The sequence below is a fragment of the Schistocerca serialis genome, chromosome 2, assembly GCF_023864345.2.
Source record: "Schistocerca serialis cubense isolate TAMUIC-IGC-003099 chromosome 2, iqSchSeri2.2, whole genome shotgun sequence".
NCBI classification, from domain to species: domain Eukaryota; kingdom Metazoa; phylum Arthropoda; class Insecta; order Orthoptera; family Acrididae; genus Schistocerca; species Schistocerca serialis.
The window spans coordinates 671,114,334-671,121,568 of NC_064639.1; positions in this window are offsets into that span (position 1 = coordinate 671,114,334).

The following is a 7,235-nucleotide window of genomic DNA, read 5'->3' on the forward strand; positions in this document are numbered from 1 at the left end:
GGTGTTTTTTCTTTATCTTGCTATGTCTGCCTCACGAAAACATCGTTGAGATAAAATTTCAGACTCCAGCCTACACGAGGGCTTATCAGTAATCATTCTTACCGCCAAACATACACTACTGCAATAGGAAGTGACTGCGGTAACAAAGCACCCTCCGCCATTCACCGTAAAGTGGCTTTCGGAATATGGATGTAGATCGCAGTGCGTGTCATACTTGCTTTATTCGTCTAAGACTCGTCTGATGTTATGTTTCTGTAAAGTCTTTTACATATGATTGATCAGTTAACCTCCATAAATAAAAATGTAAATATTGGTCTGTACAAAATCGTAAACCTCCGAAAGTGCTTGACCAGTTGCTTTGAATTTTGACACAACCTCGCCGTCAAATATGTGCGCACGTATATACAGTACCATGTCGTATTCCAGTAGGTATATAAAAATATGCAAGTACTCGAATGCGACGTCGTGTCAAAATTTTAGACCAATCGCTGAAGAACTTTCGGTTATTTACGATTTTACATGGTTATTTACGATTTTATATAAACGAACATATACACCTATATAAATAAAACTATGAATGTTTGCGTGCTCAAAATCTTAAATCTCCGAAAGATCTTCACTGATTGCCCTGATGTATCGACACAACGTTGCGTCCGAATACGAGCGTGTTTTTACAAACACAGTAGAACACCACATATAATATACAAACATATGTAGCTGTTATGAAGGAACTCTACATATAAATGCAAGTCATTTGTTCAAAATCTTACATCTGTGAAACCTCTGTTTGATACGAGCGTGTTTATGAAATAAATAAATATGTAATATATAAAAAGGGAACCGATATTACCAAAAATCTCCAAAATTTCTTGACCAATTTATTTTAAATTTCTATACAGTACTCTAATGAAATTTTTAGTAAGGACATGGGTGTTATTATTCTACAATTCCTTTAGCACTGAGGACACGTGATCGTCGCAAGGTGGGTCACGATAAAGCTATTTGTGTGTGGTGTAAAGGACGTGAAGTTTGTAAAATGTAAAACTTGTCGGTGATTTGGCTGTGTATTGTCATAAATAAAGAACCCTGATAAAAAAGAAAGCCTAAAACCAAGAAATGATTCTTGGTGTTATAGCTCTGTGAGGCACCTCTGTGCATATCTGCGTGTCGCGGCTCGATTGCGTAGCGCTGCACGGATTTGTATGTCTCTCCTGGTGAGGGATTTAGAATCTGAATATGCTATAAAAACATATGAGGTTCGAGATCGGAGAGAGAGGGGGTAAAGGAGATGGACAGCAGGGTAGGGATTAAATGGAGAGAGAAAGCGGAAAGGAGGGGATGGTCAGAGAGAGGGGGCAGGAGGAGGAAAAGGAAGAGAGGGAGCAGATGGATGCAGATAGGGGGGATGAGGTGATGGCCAGAGAGAGTGGGCAGCAGGAGGAGACAGACAAAGAGGAGGAGGAGGTGGACAGAGACAAGTTAGAAAGTTTGCTTTCTGTTTTCTTTCTTTTCTTTTCCACCAGGCTAAGGCACAGCAATGCATGGTCGGGAAAAGCTAGTTCTTTTTAAGGGAGAGAACCGTGTTCTTCCGTTATGTTTTATCCTTGTCGTTCGGCGTACTGTTATTTGGTCGTAGAACACTTTTTTACTTCTTTTCCTGGATAGCCATTTTAAAGCCTGCTTCACATTCGGTGACCAGATGTTTCGGCGTGCAAATTCTTTTGGCTTGTCATTAAGATGCATCTCTTTTGTTATAGACCGACCAAATCACAAATGTATCATCCACAAACCAATAGCATCGAGAGCTTCTCATTTGCTTTTACTAGAGTTCATTGTTCGAATTTTTTCACGTAGCAATTAGCAATTTCAGGACCCTTTGAGTCACACTTTGAGTCACCACGAACTCGTTTATGAAATTCATCAAGAATCACAAGGGGGCCCGTATGGATTCTTCCTCACCGATTTGATTCATGTTGACAGGGTGCGTAGAGCACTTGCAGGACTTCAGTATATGTAAACATGAAGACACAGCTCAGCCGTTTTTGGAGAAATTCAGGTTTGAAAATTTCAGCCCGCTAGTATCAAGGACGCCGTAGCCGAGCGAGTATGCTCTTAAATTCATAAACGCGAGGTCTCGGGATCGAATCTCGCTGCCTGCACTACTTTTGTTGTGAACTATCCGTGCAAATATTCGGCAATATGCTTTGACACGCGTGACACACCGTGAAATTTTGTAACGATCGTTAACAGTTTATGAACGTAAACCAAGTCTGTTTGGCAATAGATGCATTGAAAAAACCTTACACATATAAAAATTCCTGTAATGTATGTCGCAATAATGATTGTTTTCCATATTACTACGATGAGCATCATCCTGTTTCATGCATTGCTCCAAAGGTTACACATTATACCCGTCACAAATGTAGATACAATAAAAAATGACGATACTGCCTTGATCGAAAGTTCTCGTGTATGTTTTATTTGTAATCGTCCTCTTTCCCCGGGCTGTTGGTTTATTTTTCTTCAGTTAAAAAAAAAAAACAACAACAATAACACGAATTGAATGCAGTGCAATATCTCGCTGCATCAGTGTTGCCACTTTCACCCTAGGCATAAACAACATAGCGCATGCTAGACAACATGTCAGAGCGTCTGCTCTTTTCTAGTGGCTTGTGACGTCTTTCCCAGAGCACCAGACAATTCCTGTGTCAGTATTACATCCGGCACGGTAGCTCAGCGTGTTCGGTCAGAGGGCTGCGTGCTCTCTGGAATAAAAAACTGAGTCAAGGGACCAACGATCAATTTGAACGGATGTCTTGTGACGTCCGCCCCGACCAAACGCAACGAACTATATCGAACAAAAAAAAAAAAAAAAAATAAGGGGTAGCGTCTTTGATTCATAATCAAAACGCCATCGGTCCCGGGTTCGATCCCCGCCACTGCCTAAATTTTGATAAATAATCAGCATTGGCGGCCGAAGACTTCCGGCATAAGAAGTCAGCCTCATTCTGACAACGGCCTTGTCAAAGAGGGTGGAGGAGGGGATAGAGGTTCCGGGCACTCTCTTGTCCTAGGGGTGGGAAATTGCCCCTAAAGGCGGAAGAATCAGCAATGATCAACGACATGAGGATGCAGAAGACAATGGAAACCACTGCATTAAAGACACGTAACGTGTATCCACAGGACATGTGGCCTGTATTTGAAGAAGTGTCATGATGATCTCTCCATTGGCAACAGATTCCGGAATAGTCCCCCATTCGGATCTCCGGGAGGGGACTGCCAAGGGGGAGGTTACCATGAGAAAAAGATTGAATAAGCAACGAAAGGATAACGTTTTACGAGTCGGGGCGTGGAATTTCAGAAACTTGAACGTGGCAGGGAAACTAGAAAATCTGAAAAGGAAAATGCAAAGGCTCAATCTAGATATAGTAGGGGTCAGTGAAGTGAAGTGGAAGGAAGGCAAGGATTTCTGGTCAGATGAGTATCGGGTAATATCAACAGCAGCAGAAAATGGTATAACAGGTGTAGGATTCGTTATGAATAGGAAGGTAGGGCAGAGGGTGTGTTACTGTGAACAGTTCAGTGATCGGGTTGTTCTAATCAGAATCGACAGCAGACCAACACCGACAACGATAGTTCAGGTATACATGCCGACGTCGCAAGCTGAAGATGAACAGATAGAGAAAGTGTATGAGGATATTGAAAGGGTAATGCAGTATGTAAAGGGGGACGAAAATCTAATAGTCATGGGCGACTGGAATGCGGTTGTAGGGGAAGGAGTAGAAGAAAAGGTTACGGGAGAATATGGGCTTGGGAAAAGGAATGAAAGAGGAGAAAGACTAATTGAGTTCTGTAACAAGTTTCAGATAGTAATAGCGAATACCCTGTTCAAGAATCACAAGAGGAGGAGGTATACTTGGAAAAAGGCCGGGAGATACGGGAAGATTTCAATTAGATTACATCATGGTCAGACAGAGATTCCGAAATCAGATACTGGATTGTAAGGCGTACCCAGGAGCATATATAGACTCAGATCACAATATAGTAGTGATGAAGAGTAGGCTGAAGTTCAAGACATTAGTCAGGAAGAATCAATACGCAAAGAAGTGGGATACGGAAGTACTCAGGAATGACGAGATACGTTTGAAGTTCTCTAACGCTATAGATACAGCAATGAGGAATAACGCAGTAGGCAGTACAGTTGAAGAGGAATGGACATCTCTAAAAAGGACCATCACAGAAGTTGGGAAGGATAACATAGGCACAAAGAAGGTAGCTGCGAAGAAACCATGGGTAACAGAAGTAATACTTCAGTTGATTGATGAAAGGAGGAAGTACAAACATGTTCCGGGAAAATCAGGAATACAGAAATACAAGTCGCTGAGGAATGAAATAAATAGGAAGTGCAGGGAAGCTAAGACGAAATGGCTGCGGGAAAGATGTGAAGACATCGAAAAAGATATGATTGTCGGATGGACAGACTCAGCATACAGGAAAGTCAAAACAACCTTTGGTGACATTAAAAGCAACGGTGGTAACATTAAGAGAGCAACGGGAATTCCACTGTTAAATGCAGAGGAGAGAGCAGATAGGTGGAAAGAATACATTGAAAGCCTCTATGAGGGTGAAGATTTGTCTCATGTGATAGAAGAAGAAACAGGAGTCGATTTAGAAGAGATAGGGGATGCAGTATTAGAATCGGAATTTAAAAGAGCTTTGGAGGACTTACGGTCAAATAAGGCTGAAGGGATGGATAACATTCCATCAGAATTTCTAAAGTCATTGGGGGAAGTGGCAACAAAACGACTATTCACGTTGGTGTGTAGAATATATGAGTCTGACGACATACCATCTGACTTTCGGAAAAGCATCATCCGCACAATTCCGAAGACGGCAAGAGCTGACAAGTGCGAGAATTATCGCACAATCAGCTTAACAGCTCATGCATCGAAGTTGCTTACAAGAATAATATACAAAAGAATGGAAAAGAAAATTGAGAATGCGCTAGGTGACGATCAGTTTGGCTTTAGGAAAAGTAAAGGGACGAGAGAGGCAATTATGACGTTACGGCTAATAATGGAGGCAAGACTAAAGACAAATCAAGACACTTTCATAGGATTTGTCGACCTGGAAAAAGCGTTCGACAATATGAAATGGTGCAAGCTGTTCGAGATTCTGAAAAAAGTAGGGGTAAGCTATAGGGAGAGATGTGTCATATACAATATGCACAACAACCAAGAGGGAATAATAAGATGGACGATCAAGAACGAAGTGCTCGTATTAAGAAGGGTGTAAGACAAGGCTGTAGCCTTTCGCCCCTACTCTTCAATCTGTACATCGAGGAAGCAATGATGGAAATAAAATAAAGGTTCAGCAGTGGAATTAAAATACAAGGTGAAAGGATATCAATAATACGATTCGCTGATGACATTGCTATCCTGAGTGAAAGTGAAGAAGAATTAAATGATCTGCTGAACGGTATGTACAGTCTAATGAGTATAGAGTATGGTTTGAGAGTAAGTCGGAGAAAGACGAAGGTAATGAGAAGTAGTAGAAATGAGAACAGCGAGAAACTTAACATCAGGATTGATGGTCACGAAGTCAATGAAGTAAAGGAATTCTGCTACCTAGGCAGTAAAATAACCAATGACGGACGGAGCAAGGAGGACATCAAAAGCAGACTCGCTATGGCAAAAAAGGCATTTCTGGCCAAGAGAAGTCTACTAATATCAAATACCGGCCTTAATTTGAGGAAGAAATTTCTGAGGATGTGCGTCTGGAGTACAGCATTGTATGGTAGTGAAACATGGACTGTGGGAAAACCGGAACAGAAGAGAATCGAAGCATTTGAGATGTGGTGCTATAGACGAATGTTGAAAATTAGGTGGACTGATAAGGTAAGAAATGAGGAGGTTCTACGGAGAATCGGAGAGGAAAGGAATATGTGGAAAACACTGATAAGGAGAAGGGTCAGGATGATAGGACATCTGCTAAGACATGAGGGAATGACTTCCATGGTACTAGAGGGAGCTGTAGAGGGCAAAAACTGTAGAGGAAGACAGAGATTGGAATGCGTGAGCAAATAATTGAGGACGTAGGTTGCAAGTGCTACTCTGAGATGAAGAGGTTAGCACAGGAAAGGAATTCGTGGCGGGCCGCATCAAACCAGTCAGCAGACTGATGACAAAAAAAAAAAAAAAAAAAAAAAAAAAAGTCACGACAGTTAATTCAATACATGCAAATGACTCTGAGGGTCCCTCACGAATTTCCGATTCTGATCGCGTGTAAATCGTTTCTATAATACATTAATTGAACCGGGCTGAAAGATAGCAGGGCTTAAAAGACACAAAAAGAAAAATGGCTAGATACATGTCAAAACAGAAATAAAACTTGCCGGCCGCGGTGGTCTAGCGGTTCTGGCGCTGCAGTCCGGAACCGCGGGACTGCTACGGTCGCAGGTTCGAATCCTGCCTCGGGCATGGGTGTGTGTGATGTCCTTAGGTTAGTTAGGTTTAAGTAGTTCTAAGTTCTAGGGGACTTATGACCTAAGATGTTGAGTCCCATAGTGCTCAGAGCCATTTTCTTTTTTTTTTTTTTAGAAATAAAACTTAATTTTGTCGTTTGCTCAGAGTATTAAACTGGAATTGGATGTTGTCTAAGCAAAGTATTACGAAAGTTATCGAAGCTTTGAATAGTTAATAATACTTTGAGCACCGTCTTTCAAGCAAAATTAGTTATCAGGATCGAAGTGTTGTAACATTATAATTCGACTGAAATGCATCAGTTGCTTCAAAGGGCTTTTCTAAAGGGAGTTCCGAAATTAAGAACAACAGCGTTCTCAAAATGGTTCATATGGCTCTGAGCACTATGGGACTTAACATCTAAGGTCATCAGTCCCCTAGAACGTAGAACTACTTAAACCTCACTAACCTACGGACATCACACACATCCATGCCCGAAGCAGGATTCGAACCTGCGACCGTAACGGTCACGCGGTTCCAGACTGAAGCGCCTAGAACCGCTTGGCCATACCGGCCGGCCCAGCGTTCTCATACGAGACTTTAAGGATATTAGTGCACGGAAGAGACTCCCTACAAAATCCGTTATGTTGTTGCGAATGAGAGACGCCTCTGATTTCCAACACTTTAGTCATTTAAGCTAGGGATAATTTCTAATAGACAAACCAAGTACGGATATTTGAACCGCACGAAGAAATATGATGAGGTGAAAACAGG